Raw genomic sequence first — 19366 nt, 5'->3', positions numbered from 1 at the left:
AATAGACAAGAAATATAAATGGCAAAAGAAATAAACTAACAATTAACAAAGCTCTTGGTAAGGTATGAGAACTAGAAGTCCTATCCTCATTATCCTCCTCAATTGTGATAACAATTGTCCATTGCTCCCACTTAGTTAACCTCTAACTATGAAGAAAAGTCAGGTGGATGAATTAACTTGATTCCACAAGTCCTAGCCTAATCATGATGAAAGACTAGCTTTAGTGGCATTCAAGTTAATTAGGAACTTCTAATTATCAATCAACAAAAGAATTAGATAACGCAAGAGTCACTAATTACTCTACCTAGGCCAAGAGGAGAAAAACCTACTCTATAATCCAACCAAGCATTTTGTCAAACACTTTGGAAGCATAAAAGGAAAGTAAAATCAAATTATAAGAATTATAAATCTACAACTACTAAGTGCAAGGAATTAAACAACAATAAAGCAATTCAACAATAAAGGAACATGAATCATAAATTGCATTAAAAGAGAAATAAGAGGAACAAGAGTGCATCAACATAAAAGTAGAGAATTAAAAGAATTAAATGCTAAACTAGAGAGAGGAGATGTAGAAGAACAAGAAGTACAAAAGGAAAAGTAAATTAAAGCATGAAATTAACCTAGATCTAAGAAATCCTAATCTACCTCTAACCTAATTCTAGAGAGAAGAGAGGGCTTCTCTCTTGGGAAAATGGCTGGGAGGTGAAAATTTGCAATCCACACGTATGCGTGGATGCTCGAAAATGGTTGGGGAACGCGTACATGTGAGGTACGCATACGCGTGGATGGTGCTCTGTTTTTCAAATTTTTTCATATTTTCGCAACAAACCAAGCATTCCAAACCTCCAAACAGCTACCAAAACACCATAAAACCTTATTTAACATACCAAACTACCAAATAGACTCAACAAACTAACCAAACATGGAATTAAACTAATTACCAATATTTACAAAGAGAGAAAAAGGAAAGATTTTACCATGGTGGGTGATGAGCGGATAATTTATACGCTTTTTGGCATTGTTTTTACATAGTTTTCAGTATGATTTAGTTAGTTTTTAGTATATTTTTATTAGTTTTTAATTAAAAATCACATTTTTGGACTTTACTATGAGTTTGTGTGTTTTTCTGTGATTTCAGGTATTTTTTGGCTAAAATTGAGGGACCTGAGCAAAAATCAGATTCAGAGGTTGAAGAAGGACTACAGATGCTGTTGGATTCTGACCTCCCTACACTCAAAGTGAATTTTCTAGAGCTACAGAACTCCAAATGGCACGCTTCCAATTGCTTTGGAAAGTAGACATCTAGGGCCTTCCAGCAATATATAATAGTTTATGCTTTTTCCGAGTTTAGATGACGCAAATTGGCGTTGAACGCCAGTTCCATGTTGCAGTCTGGTGTTCAGCGCCAGAAACAAGTTGCAAAGTGGAGTTCAACGCCAGAAACACGTTACAAACTGGCATTCAACTCTAAGAAAGACCTCTCCACGTGTAAAATTCAAGCTCAGCCCAAGAACACACCAAGTGGGTCCCGGAAGTGGATTTCTGCATCATTTATTCATTTCTGTAAACCCTAGTAACTAGTTTAGTATAAATAGGACTTTTTACTATCTTTGTAGAGGATCTTTGATTAGTTTTATGCTATCTTAGACCTTTAGGGGGGGGGGGGGCTGGCCATTCGGCCATGTCTGAACCTTCATCACTTATGTATTTTCAACGGTAGAGTTTCTACACACCATAGATTAAGGTGTGGAGCTCTGCTGTTCCTCATGAATTAATACAAAGTACTACTGTTTTTCTATTCAATTCAACTTATTCCGCTTCTAAGATATTCATTCGCACTTCAACATGAATGTGATGATCGTGACACTCATCATCATTCCCTATGAACGTGTGCCTGACAACCACTTTCGTTCTACCTTCGATTGAATGACTATCTCTTGGATTTCTTAATCAGAATCTTCGTGGTATAAGTCAAAACCCATGGATGGCCATTCTTGAGATCCAGAAAGTCTAAACCTTATCTATGGTATTCCGAGTAGGATCCGGGAAGGGATGGCTGTGACGAGCTTCAAACTCGCGAGTGCTGGGCGTAGTGACAGACGCAAAAGGATGGTAAATCCTATTCCAGTATGATCGAGAACCTCCAGATGATTAGCCATGCAGTGACAGCGCATCGGACCATTTTCACAGAGAGGACGGGATATAGCCACTGACAATGGTGATGCCCAATATATAGCTTGCCATAGAAAGGAGTAAGACTGATTGGATGAAGACAATAGGAAAGCAGAGGTTCAGGAGGAATAAAAGCATCTCTATACGATTATCTGAAGTTCTCACCAATGAATTACATAAGTACCTCTATCTTTATTTTACGTTTTGTTTATCTTTTAATTATTAAATCACCATAACCATTTGAATCCGCCTGACTGAGATTTACAAGGTGATCATAGCTTGCTTCAAGCCGACAATCTCCGTGGGATCGACCTTTACTCATGTAAGGTTTATTACTTGGACGACCCAGTGCACTTGCTGGTTAGTTGTACGAAGTTGTGAAACAGAATTAAGAACATGAACATGCGTATTGAGTTTTTAGCGCCGTTACCAAGGAAGGAATGATCACGATTTCGCACACTAAGTTTTTGGCGCCGTTGCCGGGGATTGTTCCAGTTTGGACAACTGACGGTTTATCTTGTTGCTCAGATTAGGTAATTTTATTTTAATTTTAAACTTTTTATTTATTATTTTCGAAAAAAATACAAAAAAAAATTTTCTTTTTTTTCGTTTTTCTCAATTAATTTTCAAAAATTACAAAAAAATTTTTCAAAACCATAAAATCAAAAGTATTTTTTGTGTTTCTTGCTTGAGTCTAGAGTCAACTTTGAAGTTTGGTGTCAATTGCATTTTTTCTAAAAATTTATGCATTTTTCGAAAATTCATGCATTCATAATGTTCTTCATGATCTTCAAGTTGTTCTTGGCCAGTCTTCTTGTTTGATCTTCATATTTTCTTGTTTTGTGCCTTTCTTTGTTTTTCATATGCATTCTTGAATTATTAATGTCTAAAGAATAAAAATTTTTAAGTTTGGTATCTTGCATATTTTTCTTTTCTTAAAAATTTTCAAAAATAAGTTCTTGGTGTTCATCTTGACATTCATAGTGTTCTTGCATGCATCACATGTTTTGATCCAAAATTTTCATGCATTGAGTCAATTTTGTGTTTTTCTCTTTCATCATTAAAAATTCAAAAATAAAAAAATATCTTTCCCTTTTTCACTCATAAATTTTCGAGAATTTGAGTTGACTTTTTCAAAACATTTTAAAATTTAGTTGTTTCTTATGAGTTAAATCAAATTTTCAATTTGAAAATCCTATCTTTTTCAAAATCTTTTTCAAAATCAAATCTTTTTCAATTTTCTTTTCATATTTTCGAATTCTTTTTAAAATTTTTCAAAATCTTTTTCATTATTTCAAAAATATTCAAATTAACTTTCAAAATCTTTTTCTTATTTTATTTCTTAATTTTCAAAAATTTTATTAGCATTTAATATTTTGATTCAAAATTTTTTTAGTTTGTTACTTGCCTAATAAGAAAGTTCAATCTTTAAATTTTAAAATCAATTCTTTTTGTTTCTTGTTAGTCAAGTAATCAACTTTAATTTTCAAAATCAAATCTTTTTAAATTTCTTTTTCAAATCTTTTTCAATCAATCTTATCTTTTTGTTTCAATCACATCTTTTTAATTTTCAATCATATCTTTTTCAAAATTAATTTCAAAATCTTTTCTAATTTCTTTTCTAACTTCCTATCTTTTCAAAATTTAATCTTTCATATCTTTTTGTTTCAATCATATCTTTTTCAAAACTTCCCAACTAACTCTCTACCTTTAATTTTCGAAAATTCCTTCCCTCTTTTTCAAAATTTCATTTTAATTAACTAATTGTTTTAATTTTAATTTAATTTTAATTATTAATTTTCGAATTTTAAATTTAATTTTAAAATATTTTTATTTTATTTTGTTTAATTTTCGAATTTCCCTCTCTCTCATCTCCTTCTATTTATTTATTCATCTCCTAACACTTCTTTTCATCTCATATCTCTGCTCCTATCCTCACCCTTGTGTTTGGATTATCCATTCTTCTTCACTCTTATTCCCTTTCTTCTTCTACTAACAATAAGGAACCTCTTTACTGTAACATAGAGGATTCCTCTTCTTTTCTTGTTCTCTTCTCTTTCATATGAGCAGGGACAAGGAAAAGGGCATTCTTGTTGAAGTTGATCCAAAACCTGAAAGGACTCTGAAGAGAAAACTAAGAGAAGCTAAATTACAACAATCCAGAGACAACCTTACTGAAATTTTCGAACAAGAAAAGGAGATGGCAGACGCACCTAACAATAATAATGCAAGGAGGATGCTTGGTGACTTCACTGTACCTAATTCCAATTTACATGGAAGAAGCATCTCAATTCCTGCCATTGGAGCAAACAACTTTGAGCTTAAACCTCAATTAGTTTCTCTGATGCAACAAAACTGCAAGTTTCATGGACTTCCATCTGAAGTTCCCTTTTAGTTTTTAACTGAATTCTTGCAGATTTGTGATACTGTTAAGACCAATGGGGTTGATCCCAAGGTCTACAGGCTTATGCTTTTCCCATTTGCTGTAAGAGACAGAGCTAGAGTGTGGTTAGACTCTCAACCCAAAGATAGCCTGAACTCTTGGGAAAAGCTGGTCACGGCTTTCTTAGCCAAGTTCTTTCCTCATCAAAAGCTTAGTAAGCTTAGAGTGGATGTCCAAACCTTCAGACAGAAAGAAGGTGAATCTTTCTATGAAGCTTGGGAGAGATACAAGCAACTGACCAAAAAGTGTCCTTCTGACATGCTTTCAGAATGGACCATCCTGGATATATTCTATGATGGTCTGTCTGAACTATCAAAGATGTCATTGGACCATTCTGCAGGTGGATCCATTCACCTAAAGAAAACGCCTACAGAAGCTCAAGAACTCAGTGACATGGTTGCAAATAACCAGTTCATGTATACTTCTGAAAGGAATCCTGTGAGTAATGGGACGCCTATGAAGAAGGGAGTTCTTGAAATTGATACTCTGAATGCCATATTAGCTCAGAATAAAATATTGACTCAGCAAGTCAATATGATTTCTCAGAGTCTGAATGGATTGAAAGAATCATCCAACAGTACTAAAGAGGCATCTTCTGAAGAAGAAGCTTATGATCCTGAGAACCCTGCAATAGCAGAGGTGAATTACATGGGTGAACCTTATGGAAACACCTATAACCCCTCATGGAGAAATCATCCAAATTTCTCATGGAAGGATCAACAAAAGCCTTAACAAGGCTTTAATAATGGTGGAAGAAACAGGTTTAACAATAGTAAACCTTTTCCATCATCCACTCAGCAATAGACAGAGAATTCTGAGCAGAATCCATCTAGCTTAGCAAATTTAGTCTCTGATCTATCTAAGGCCACTGTGAGTTTCATGAATGAAACAAGGTCTTCCATTAAAAATTTGGAAGCACAAGTGGTCCAGCTGAGTAAAAGGGTCACTGAAATTCCTCTTAGTACTCTCCCAAGCAATACAGAAGAAAACCCAAAAGGAGAGTGCAAGGCCATTGAATTGACCATCATGGCTGAACCTACAAGGGAGGGAGAGGACGTGAATGCCAGTGAGAAAAACCTCTTGGGATGTCCAGTGATCAACAAGGAGTTTCCCTCTGAGGAACCAAAGGACTCTAAGGCTCATCTAGAGACCATAGAGATTCCAATGAACCTCCTTATGCCCTTCATGAGCTCTGATGAGTATTCTTCTTCTGAAGAGAATGAGGATGTTACTAAAGAGCAAGTTGCCAAGTACCTTGGTGCAATCATGAAGCTAAATGCCAAATTATATGGTAATGAGACTTGGGAAGATGAACCTCTCTTGCTCATCAATGAACTGAGTGATCTAGATCAACTGACATTACCTCAGAAGAAACAAGATCCTGGAAAGTTCTTAATACCTTGTACCATAGGCACCATGACCTTTGAGAAGGCTTTATGTGACCTTGGGTCAGGGATAAACCTCATGCCACTCTTTGTAATGGAGAAATTGGAAATCCTTGAGGTACAGGCTGCCAATTTCTCATTAGAGATGGCAGACAAATCTATAAAAATGGCTTATGGACTAGTAGAGGACGTGTTAGTAAAGGTTGAAGGCCTTTACATCCCTGCTGATTTCATAATCCTAGACACTGGGAAGGAAGAGGATGAATCCATCATCCTTGGAAGACCCTTCCTAGCCGCAGCAAGAGCTGCGATTGATGTAGACAGAGGAGAATTGATCCTTCAACTGAATGAGGACAACCTTGTGTTTAAAACTCAAGAATCTCCTTCTGTAACAATGGAGAGGAAGCATAGAAAGCTTCTCTCAGTACAGAGTCAACTAAAGCCCCCATAGTCAAACTCTAAGTTTGGTGTTGAGAGGCCTCAGCCAAACTCTAAGTTTGGTGTTGAACTCCCATATCCAAAATCTAAGTTTGGTGTTGGGAGTCTATAAAATTGACCTGATCACCTGTGTGGCTCCATGAGAGCCCACTGTCAAGCTATTGACATTAAAGAAGCGCTTGTTGGGAGGCAACTCAATTTTTATTTATCTAATTTTATTTTTATTGTTCTTTCATGTTTTATTAGGTTCATGATCATGTGGAGTCACAAAATAAATACAAAAATTAAAAACAGAATCAAAAAAAGCAAAAGAAAAATCACACCCTGGAGGAAGGACTTACTGGCGTTTAAACGCCAGTAAGGAGCATCTGGCTGGCGTTCAACGCCAGAACAGAGCATGGATCTGGCGTTGAACGCCAGAAACAAGCAACATCCTGGCGTTCAAACGCCAGGAATGCACCCTGAGAAGAGCTGGCGCTGAACGCCAGAAACATGCTGCATCTGGGCGTTGAACGCCCAGAACAAGCATCAATTCAGCGTTTAAACGCTAGAATTTCATGCAAAGGCATTTTACATGCCAAATTGGTGCAGGGATGCAAATTCTTGACACCTCAGGATCTGTGGACCCCAAGGATCATCTCAGCATCTGTGGACCCCACAGGATCCCCACTTACCTCCACTCATATTCTCCCCTCTTCTCAACACTCACCATTTCCATTAAACACCCTTCCCCAAAACCCTTCACCAATCACCTCAATCTCTCTTCCCTATTACCCCTTCACCACTCACATCCATCCACTCTTCCCCATAAACCCCACCTACCTTCAAAATTCAAAATTACTTTCCCACCCAAAACCCACCCCATATGGCCGAACCTACTTCTTCTCCCCTCACTATATAAACACCTCAATCCCTCCTTCATTTTTACATAACACAACTCTATCTTCTTTACCTTGGCCGAATACACCCCCCTCCCTTTCCTCCATATTTTCTCTTGCTCGAGGGCGAGCAATATTCTAAGTTTGGTGTGGTAAAAGCATAAGCTTTTTGTTTTTCTATTACCATTGATGGCACCTAAGACCGGAGAAACCTCTAGAAAAGGGAAAGGGAAGACAAAAGCTTCCACCTCCGAGTGATGGGAGATGGAAAGATTCATCTCCAAAGCCCATCAAGACCACTTCTATGATGTTGTGGCCAAGAAGAAGGTGATCCCCGAGGTCCCTTTCAAACTCAAGAAAAATGAGTATCCGGAGATCTGACATGAGATCCAAAGAAGAAGTTGGGAAGTCCTAACCAACCCCATTCAACAAGTCGGAATCCTAATGGTTCAAGATTTCTATGCCAATACATGGATCACTAGGAACCATGATCAAAGTAAGAATCCGAACCCAAAGATTTTAGTAATTCGGGGGAATTACCTAGATTTTAGTCCGAAAAATGTAAGGCTGGCGTTCAATTTGCCAATGATGGAAGAGAACGCACACCCCTACACAAGAGTTAACTTTGATCAAAGGTTAGACCAAGTCCTCATGGATATATGTGTGGAAGAAGCTCAATGGAAGATTGACTCAAAAGGCAAACCGGTTCAGCTGAGAAGATTGGACCTTAAGCCTGTAGCTAGAGGATGGTTGGAGTTCATTCAACGCTCAATCATTCCCACTAGCAACCGGTCTGAAGTTACTGTAGACCGGGCCATCATGATCCATAGTATCATGATTGGGGAGGAAGTAGAAGTTCATAAGATTATACCTCAAGAACTCTACAAGGTGGCTGACAAGTCCTCCACTGTGGCAAGGTTAGCCTTTCCTCACCTCATTTGCCATCTATGCAATTCGGCTGGGATTGACATAGAGGGAGATATCCTCATTGATGAGGACAAGCCCATCACTAAGAAAAGGATGGAGCAAAAAGAGATCATGGACCTCAACATGAGCATGAGGAGATTCTTCACCATGAAATCCCTGAGATGCCTCAAGGGATGCACTTTCCTCCACAGAATTTTTGGGAGCAAATCAACACCTCCCTAAAAGAACTAAGTTCTAACATGGGACAACTAAGGGTGGAACATCAAGAGCACTCCATCATCCTCCATGAAATTAGAGAAGATCAAAGAGCAATGAGGGAGGAGCAACAAAGACAAGGAAGAGACATAGAAGAGCTCAAGGACATCATTGGTTCCTCAAGGAGAAAACGCCACCATCACTAAGGTGGACTCATTCCTTGTTCTTAAATTTTCTATTTTTCATTTTTTTATGTTAAATGTTTATTTATGTTTGTGTCTTATTACATGATCATTAGTATCTAAGTGTCTATGCCTTAAAGCAGTGAATATGAATCCATCACCTCTCTTAAATGAAAAATGTTTTAATTACAAAATAACAAAAAGTACATGGTTTCGAATTTATCCTTGAAACTAGTTTAATTATTTTGATGTGGTGACAATACTTTTTGTTTTCTGAATGAATGCTTGAACAGTGCATATGTCTTTTGAAGTTGTTGTTTATGAATGTTAAATATGTTGGCTCTTGAAAGAATGATGAAAAGGAGAAATATTATTTGATAATCAGAAAAATCATAAAAATGATTCTTGAAGCAAGAAAAAGCAGTGAATACAAAAAGCTTGCAGAAAAAAAATGGCGAAAAAAAAGAGAAAGAAAAAGAAAAAGCAAGCAGAAAAAGCCAAAAGCTCTTAAAACCAAAAGGCAAGAGAAAAAAGCCAATAGCCCTTAAAACCAAAAGGCAAGGGTAATAAAAAGGATCCAAGGCTTTGAGCATCAGCGGATAGGAGGGCCTAAAGGAATAAAATCCTGGCCTAAGCGGCTAAACCAAGCTATCCCTAACCATGTGCTTGTGGCGTGAAGGTGTCAAGTGAAAACTTGAGACTGAGCGGTTAAAGTCAAGGTCCAAAGAAAAAAAAGAGTGTGTTTAAGAACCCTGGACACCTCTAATTGGGGACTTTAGCAAAGCTAAGTCACAATCTGAAAAGGTTCACCCAGTTATGTGTCTGTGGCATTTATGTATCCGGTGGTAATACTGGAAAACAAAGTGCTTAGGGCCACGACCAAGACTCATAAAGTAGCTGTGTTCAAGAATCAACATACTGAACTAGGAGAATCAATAACACTATCTGAACTCTGAGTTCCTATAGATGCCAATCATTCTGAACTTCAATGGATAAAGTGAGATGCAAAAACTATTCAAGAGGCAAAAAGCTACAAGTCCCTCTCATCTGATTGGAGCTATGTTTCATTGATATTTTGGAATTTATAGTATATTCTCTTCTTTTTATCCTATTTTATTTTTAGTTTCTTGGGGACAAGCAACAATTTAAGTTTGGTGTTGTGATGAGCGGATAATTTATACGCTATTTGGCATTGTTTTTACATAGTTTTCAGTATGATTTAGTTAGTTTTTAGTATATTTTTATTAGTTTTTAATTAAAAATCACATTTCTAGACTTTACTATGAGTTTGTGTATTTTTCTATGATTTCAGGTATTTTCTGGCTGAAATTGAGGGACTTGAGCAAAAATCAGATTCAGAGGTTGAAGAAGGACTGCAGATGCTGTTGGATTCTGACCTCCCTGCACTCAAAGTGGATTTTCTAGAGCTACAGAACTCCAAATGGCGCGCTTCCAATTGCGTTGGAAAGTAGACATCCAGGGCTTTCCAGAAATATATAATAGGTTATACTTTTCCAAAGTTTAGACGACGCAAACTGGCGTTGAACGCCAGTTCTATGTTGCAGTCTGGCGTTCAGCGCCAGAAACAAGTTGCAAAGTGGAGTTCAATGCCAGAAACACGTTACAAACTGGCGTTCAACTCCAAGAAAGACCTCTCCACGTGTAAAATTCAAGCTCAGCCAAAGCACACACCAAGTGGGCCCCGGAAGTGGATTTCTGCATCATTTATTCATTTCTGTAAACCCTAGTAACTAGTTTAGTATAAATAGGACTTTTTACTATCTTTGTAGAGGATCTTTGATTAGTTTTATGCTATCTTAGACCTTTAGGGGGGGCTGGCCATTCGGCCATGCCTGAACCTTCATCACTTATGTATTTTCAACGGTAGAATTTCTACACACCATAGATTAAGGTGTGGAGCTCTGCTGTTCCTCATGAATTAATACAAAGTACTATTATTTTTCTATTCAATTCAACTTATTACGCTTCTAAGATATTCATTCACACTTCAAGATGAATGTGATGATCGTGACACTCATCATCGTTCCCTATGAATGTGTGCCTGAGAACCACTTTTGTTCTACCTTCGATTGAATGAGTATCTCTTGGATTTCTTAATCAGAATCTTCGTGGTATAAGTCAAAACCCATGGATGGCCATTCTTGAGATCCGGAAAGTCTAAACCTTGTCTGTGGTATTTCGAGTAGGATCCAGGAAGGGATGGCTGTGACGAGCTTCAAACTCGCGAGTGCTGGGCGTAGTAACAGACGCCAAAGGATGGTGAATCCTATTCCAGTATGATCGAGAACCTCCAGATGATTAGCCATGCAGTGACAACGCATCAGACCATTTTCACAGAGAAGACGGGATGTAGCCACTGACAACGGTGATGCCCAATATATAGCTTGCCATAGAAAGGAGTAAGACTGAATAGATGAAGACAGCAGGAAAGCAGAGGTTCAGGAGGAACGAAAGCATCTCTATACAATTATCTGAAGTTCTCACCAATGAATTACATAAGTACCTCTATCTTTATTTTACGTTTTGTTTATATTTTAATTATTAAGTCACCATAACCATTTGAATCCGCCTGATTGAGATTTACAAGGTGAACATAGCTTGCTTCAAGCCGACAATCTCCGTGGGATCGACCCTTACTCACGTAAGGTTTATTACTTGGACGACCCAGTGTACTTGCTGGTTAGTTGTACGAAGTTGTGAAATAGAATTAAGAACATGAACGTGCATGTTGAGTTTTTAGCGCTGTTACCAAGGAAGGAATGATCACGATTTCGCACACCAGTGGGGTGTCTTTGATAAACCACTATTTTATAGTTTATATTGTGTTTAATTATGTGGTTTTGTCATGATCCTTACCCACTTATTCATCAATTTAGCATGCATTTAGATTTCCTTCCTAAATTTAGTACATGTTTGGACATTGCTTCCTAGAGACTTTAATTATTTAATTTTAATTCTCCTTTATTCCATTCGATGCCGTGATCTGTGTGTCAAGTGTTTCAGGCTTTATAGGGCATGAATGAGATGGAGATTGGAGAGGAAGCTAGCAAAAATGGAAGGAACACAAGAATTTGAGGAGATAACCAGCGATAAGTGACACGGTCGCATGGCTCAAGCGACCGCGCGAAGGAGCGCAAATCGCAGTGACGCGGTCGCATGGCTTGCGCGGCCGCGCGGATTGGAAAGCGCAAGCGACGCGGTAGCATGGATGACGCGAACGCGTGAAGAGGAAAAAGCGCAAGCGACACGTCCGCATGGATGACGCGATCGCATGACATGTGCGATCTGCATAATCTGTAGAATTCACTGGGGGCGATTTTGGACCTTATTTCGGCCCAGTTTTCGGCCCGGAACAGCAGACTAGAGTAAGAGAATATGCAGAAATAACACACACTTTCATTCAGTAGTTTTAGATCTAGTTTTTCACTCTCTTAGGTTTTTTTCTCTCTAGTTTTTAGAATTTTAATTTTCAATTGGCCCTAGCATTGGAACATTGAGAAGAGTTATTTCCTCATCAAGACTTCATCATTCTAGTTTGTTCTCTTAACTTGGTTTTATTCTTCCATGTTCTTTGTTATGTTCAATTCTGTCATTCAGATACTTTTATGATTAATTAACGCAAGGATTATTTCTTTTTAATTCAATTTCAATTCCAATAATCATGTCTTCTTTTAATTCCCTGTTATGTGTTATGGATTTATTATTTACAATGCGTGAGTAGTTTCATTACTTGATGGGGAATTGATTGAAAAGGAACTCTTGAGTTGGAAGGATTGAAAGAAAATTTGTAATTGGGTTAATTGTTGAATTGCTATCCTGTCACCAACGTCAATCCCTTTGAACTAAGTGGGTTGTAACTCGTGAACGGATCTAGTAATCCAACTTGTTTGACTTTCCCTTACCTAGTAAAGGATAAATAAACAGAGTAACCGTTAATTATAAATCAATAAAAAAAAATCACTCCATCAATGATAGAGATTCTAACTAATCAATTCCCAGTCAAGGCTTTTATTCATATCATTTAATTTTCCTCAGTTTACATTCCAATTTACTTACCTCAATTTCTTCGAACCTCTGATTAATAAGATAGCACCCTTCTCTGTAACTCGTTGGGAGACGACCTGGGACTTAAAACTCCCAGTAGTTTTGATTTAAACTCTTTGTGACACATTTCTAAATTGATAGGAAGATTTTCGGTGAATTAAGAACTATACTTGCAACGTATCAATTTTAATAATTTTTAATTCATCAGCTTCTGCTTCCCATCAATTTTTGGCGCCGTTGCCGGGGAGTTGCAATAGAGTGCTAATTTTATTAATTAGAATTTATTTATTTGCATTTTATTTAATTTTGCTACTATGAGCTGCATGTTTCTTCCGTTAGATGACGCGTTCACTTCCTGATCCGCGCTTGCTAATATTCGATCCTGAAATTGAAAGGACTATTTCAGGAATAAGGCGAGAACAGCGTAGGTTAGCCCGCTCTGAGGGCGGATCTGAAAGTGAATCTGAGGAAGAAACCAGCCCCCGTTCTACTGATTCGGTTATTTTACGTGCAGAAAACATGGCAGCTAGAAGAGTTACCATTCAGGAGGAAGGAGCTCCTGATTTTACAATGCAACCGTTTCAAGCGCATCATCCAGCGGTATATACAGATTTTTAAATAAAGACCGCACTGTTAAATTTGATGCCCAAGTTTCATGGCCTACCTGCTCAAGAGCCTATTAAGCACTTGAGAGATTTCCAAGCAGCCTGTTCTACTGTCAGGCGTGACGGCACTGATGAAACTTCAATTCTGCTGAAAGCTTTTCCATTTTCTCTTGAGGGAAAAGCAAGAGAGTGGTACTACACTCAACCTCTAGCAAATGTATCCAACTAGGATACACTCAGAAAGGAGTTTCTGGAGAAATTCTTTCCATCTGAAGTTACTGATAAACTGAGGAAGGATATCTCTACGATTGTTCAGGACGACAATGAGACTCTCTTCGAATACTGGGAGTTCTTCAATAATCTTCTGGAAGCATGCCCCCACCACATGATTGACAAGATCATACTACTCAGCTATATAACACAAGGTATGAGGCCCCAAGATAAGACCACATTGGAAAGTGCCAGCAATGGGTCTATGAAGAAGTACAAGACCACTGATGAAGCTTGGCAATTGATCAGTGATTTAGCTGAATCTACTCGGAACCACAGACAGAAGCAAGGCCGTTCAAAAGCCGTTGCAGAAGTATCTTCTGGCAGAGAGACTGCTGCTCTAACTCAAAGCATCTGTGAGATGACCAACCTGCTGAAGCAAATGCAGTTGAATCAACAAGCTCAGCAAACTCAACCGCAGTAAAACCAACAACTAGTCCCACAAAGAATTTGTGGAATTTGTGCTAATTACAGCCATTACACTGATGAATGCCCGTAGCTCCAACAAGAAGACAACATGGTGGCATCCACTCACAACTTCTATGACCGCCCCAACCAAGGGTACAATCAAAGTGGAAATAATAACCATGGATGGCAGGACAATTCAAACCAGAATTGGAGGGACAACAATAACAGGGGAGGTAGAGATAATCAGGGAAATCAGAGGTGGAATAATAACAACAACAGGCAGCAAAATCAACCTTACCGAGCACCTCACCTGAGGCAAAACCAAGGACCACCGAACAATCAACAGCAAACCTCTCAATTTACTCATTCTTCTGTATCTTCTAATGAAGATTTATTACAAGCTTTTGAGAAAAGACAACTGGCCATGGAAAGTACCATAGTGAACAGTATTAATGCCAGTCTGAATGGTCTCACCTCTACTCTGCACGCTTTTATGACACAGCTTGGTTCAGCACAAAATTCCAGTAACCAACCTTCAAGCACCACTGGAATCACCTCTCAACCATTACCCAATCCAAAGGGAGGCATTAATGCCATCACCCTGAGGTCTGGAACTACACTGCAGGAGAGGAATCAGGAGGAACCAAGCTCACAAGAATGCGCCTCAGCTGAAGAGGTGGTGGAAATCGAAGATGTTGAAGAGGAAGAGGATATACAGGACATATCTGAAGAAGAGATAGCTCAACCACAAGAAGAAGCACCAAAAGGCGCAGGCACCACGGAACCCACTGTTCCCATTCCATTTCCACAGCTTGCAATGAAGCCCAGGAAGCAGCTGGAACCTGATCCTAAAATGGTAGAGATATTCAAAAAGGTCGAGGTAACTGTCCTCCTTTTTGATGTTATTCAGCAGGTACCTAAATATGCAAAGTTTCTAAAAGACTTATGTATCCATAAAGACAAGATTAATGAATTAGAAACTATTCCTTTAGGTAGTTCTATATCTACTTTAATGGGAGGATTACCTGAAAAATGTAGTGATCCAGGTCCTTGCATAGTTAGTTGTACTATTGGTAGTGTAGTAATTTATGATTTCATGTGTGATTTAGGAGCATGTGTTAGTATAATGCCTTTGTCCATATATGATGTTTTGAGTTTTGAGGCTCCCTCCCTTAAAAAGGTCGGCAGCTCATTTTGTGTTAGCAGATAAAAGCATTATTACAGTGGCTGGAGTTACTGAAGATGTTTTGGTGAACATTAAAGGGCTCACATTTCCCACTGATTTTTATATCTTGGAGATGCCCCATAATAATTCAGATAAGCCATCATCAATCCTACTTGGAAGACCATTCCTGAAAACATCAAAATTCAAATTGGATGCTTTTTCAGGAACATACTCCTTTGAAATAGATGGCCGCATAGTGATCTTCAATCTGAATGGAGTCATTGACAACCCCCAGAAGATCGTTCTATCTTCCAGTGTGATGTCATAGACGAAAGTGTTGTTGAAGTTCAAAAAGAAGAGTTTGAAGAGAGGCACACTGGACAAGGTCCAAGTGTGGGGACCCTCTTAACTGACAATGAGAACACTTCGTCATTTTCACAAGCCCCAGATAATCCAGAGCCTGCCCATGATCAAAAGTTAGAATTGAATCCTCTCCCTCCACATCTCAAATATGCTTATCTCGAGGATGAGCAGAAGCTTCCGGTTATTATTGCAAAAGAACTGACTTCTCAACAAGAAGAGCAGTTACTTGATGTGCTAAGGAAGCATAAGAAGGCAATTGGGTGGAGCTTGGCAGACATAGTGGGAATCAACCCTCAAGCATGCGAGCACAGAATATTTTTAGAAGAGGGAGCAAGACCTGTCCGTCAACCCCAGAGAAGATTGAATCCCACCATCTTGGAAGTTGTCAAGAAGGAGGTGACCAGACTATTGGAGGCCGGTATCATATATCCCATTTCAGACAGTGAATGGGTAAGCCCAGTACAAGTGGTGCCCAAGAAGTCTGGAGTCACTACCGTGAAGAATGAGCATGGAGAGCTCATAGCAACTAGAGTTCAGAATGCTTGGAGAGTCTGCATTGATTACAGGTGTCTCAACCAAGCTACCCGTAAGGATCACTACCCACTTCCATTCATTGATCAAATGCTGGATCGCCTGTCAGGTAAATCACATTATTGCTTTCTAGATGGTTACACAGGTTATTTCCAGATTCATGTAGCTCCTGAGGATCAGGAAAAGACTACTTTTACATGTCCTTTTGGGACTTATGCTTATAAGAGAATGCCCTTTGGCTTATGCAATGCACCAGCTACTTTCCAAAGGTGCATGATGAGTCTTTTCTCTGATCTTTCTGAGGACTGTATGGAAGTCTTTATGGACGATTTTAGCGTTTATGGTGATTCTTTTACCCTTTGCTTAGATGGATTATCTAGAGTATTAGATAGATGTATTAATACAAACCTTGTACTGAATTTCGAAAAATGCCACTTTATGGTAAAACAAGGGATTGTATTAGGACATGTGGTATCTAATAATGGTATTTCTGTAGACCCAATAAAAGTGAATGTTATTTCTAGTTTACCTTACCCCTCGTCTGTGAGGGAAGTCCGTTCGTTCCTTGGCTATGCAGGTTTCTACAGGAGATTTATTAAGGACTTTAGTAAGGTGGCACTTCCCTTATCCAGATTACTACAGAAGGACATTGAGTTCGAGTTCAGTAAGGATTGCAAACAAGCATTTGATAAGCTGAAGACTGCTCTAACTCAAGCCCCAATTGTGAGAGGACCCGACTGGAGCCAGCCGTTTGAAATCATGTGCGATGCTTCCAACCATGCAGTAGGAGCAGCGCTGGCTCAGCGTGAAGGTTAGGATCCTTTTGTTATTGCCTATGTGTCTAAGACTTTAGACACTGCCCAGTCCAATTATACTACTACTGAGAAAGAACTTCTTGCTATTGTTTTTGCTCTGGATAAATTCTGGGCCTATTTACTTGGTACCAAAGTAGTAGTGTATTCGGACCACGTGGCTCTAAAGTATCTATTAGCTAAAAAGGAGTCCAAACCAAGACTTATACGTTAGATACTGCTGCTACAAGAATTTAATTTAGAAATAAAGGATAGGAGTGGTAATCAGAATTTAGTAGCAGACAACTTGAGTCGCCTTGAACATATTAAGGATGATTCTACTCCTATAGATGATAATTTTCCTTTTGATAACCTACAAGCAGTATCTGAGGTAGTCCCTTGGTATGCACCTGTTGCTAATTATTTAGTTAGCCGCACATTTCCTCCACATTTTTCTAAACATCAAAGAGACAAGCTGAAAAGTGAGTCTAAATATTATATATGGGATGACCCATATTTATGGAGATGTGGCGCTGACCAGATAATTAGACGTTGTGTGCCTTAATCAAAATTCCAGTCCATTTTAGAGGCCTGTCACTCATCTGAGAGTGGAGGACATTTTGGCCCTCAACGAACAGTTAGAAAGATCTTAGACTGTGGATTCTGGTGGTCTATTCTTTTTAGAGACGCTGCTGAGTTTTGCAAATCTTGTATCCCATGCCAGAAATTTGGTAATATATCCAGGAGGGATGAGATGCCTCAACACTATATGCTTTTTTGTGAAATTTTTGATGTATGGGGCATTGACTTCATGGGTCCATTTCCAAATTCTAATGGATATTTTTATATATTGTTAGCTGTGGATTATGTTTCCAAATGGGTGGAAGCAATTCCTACCCGCACTGACGATGCTAACACTGTTGTTTCCTTTGTGAGAAACCACATTATATGCCGTTTTGGATCACCACGAGCGATCGTGAGCGATTAAGGCACCCATTTTTGTAACAGGAGACTAACAGGATTGATGAAGAAGCATGGGATAATCCATAAAGTTGCAACAGCTTACCATCCCCAGACTAATGGGCAAGCCGAGGTGTCGAACAGAGAAATTAAGCGTATCTTGCAAAAGATAGTGAAGCCTCATAGAAAAGACTGGAGCACCAGGCTACAAGATGCACTGTGGGCATATAGAACAGCATACAAGACACCCATTGGGATGAGTCCCTTTCGCTTAGTTTATGGAAAAGCTTGCCATCTCCCAGTTGAAATCGAACACAGAGCCTTCTGGGCAGTTAAAGAGTGCAACATGGAAATTGAGAAGGCCGGAGCTGAAAGGAAGTTGCAATTGCAGGAACTGGAGAACCTTCGCCTAGAAGCTTATGAGAATTCCAGAATTTGCAAGGAAAGGATGAAAGCTGGTGCATGATCAAAACATCAAGAAGAAAGAATTTCAACCTGGAGATTTCGTCCTTCTTTACAAATCTCGACTAAGGCTAATGCCCGGTAAGTTAAGATCAAAATGGGAAGGTCCATACAGAGTAGAGAAGGCTGAACCGTACGGAGTTTATCACCTAAGCCATCCTTCAAGCTCTGAACTTATTAAGGTTAATGGACACCGCCTGAAGCTGTACCATAATGAGAAGGTGCAGAAAAGTAAGGAGCTTGAGATCCTCCACTTGGAAGATCCCCACATAGCAGCTGATTGAGCTAGTGGAGCGTCCAACTTATGGACATTAAAGCAAAGTGCTTGGTGGGAGACAACCCACCGCGGTATGATCGTTCTTTTCTTCACTTTTAGTTTTTTTTCTTCTTCAATAACTCTTCTCTTTATTAATACTTTCATACTTTTACACCTACATGTCCTTATATATATTTTTTTAATTAATATTTTCGAAAAAAAATTTTTTTTTGCCGCGCGACGCGATCGCACTAGCGACGCGTCCGCGTGGCAGGGGGAGTAAAGAAAAATAAAAATGAACAGTAAGTTACGCAGGAGCAGCGCTGGAGTCGTACCAATGGCACAAATTACCCCACACGACTGCGTCGCTGACGCGACCGTGTCGCATGGACATCATGGCCTCCCACGCGACCACGTGCCCCACGCGGCCGCGTGCCCTGAGTTTTCGACGTAAAAGGGTGCACAGTCGCATTCTGTGCGAGAGTGATGCTGGATTGGTGCTGGAAGCACAATCCTTGTCATGCGACCGCGTTGCTGACGCGGCCGCGTCACCTATTTTATAACGCACACTCATGCGATCGCGTGACCCATGCGATCGCATCAACCAATTTTGGCAATTAAAATGAATCGAACAGAGAGTTGTGCTGGAGCGAGGCTGCACTCACGCCAGCAGTGCAACATAGGTCACGCGACCGTGTGACTGACGCGATCGCGTCACCTTACCTGGAGCGCAACCATGCGAACGCGTTCCTTCCGCGGCCGCGTCGCATGCGCCGCACAGCTCAACCTCAGTTGCCAAATTATCTTATCTTTCTTTCCTCCAAATCCTATTTTTTCTTTTCCCTCCTTCTTTCTTCCTTCTCCTTT

General features: G+C 39.2%; 1 non-coding gene across 1 annotated transcript; it reads right to left on the bottom strand.

Moving 5' to 3' along the window:
• Positions 1–4774: 4774 nt before the first annotated feature.
• On the bottom strand, positions 4775–4882 carry LOC148548632 (small nucleolar RNA R71). Its single transcript, XR_015897853.1, has one exon. It is a non-coding gene; the product is annotated as a small nucleolar RNA R71 (small nucleolar RNA).
• Positions 4883–19366: the final 14484 nt, after the last annotated feature.

Source organism: Arachis ipaensis, chromosome B8, assembly GCF_059453495.1.
Source record: "Arachis ipaensis isolate K30076 ecotype BB chromosome B8, ASM5945349v1, whole genome shotgun sequence".
In the NCBI taxonomy this organism is placed as follows: domain Eukaryota; kingdom Viridiplantae; phylum Streptophyta; class Magnoliopsida; order Fabales; family Fabaceae; genus Arachis; species Arachis ipaensis.
The sequence above is the reverse complement of the archived record's forward strand: the minus strand, read 5'-3'. Positions and strand labels throughout refer to the sequence as shown.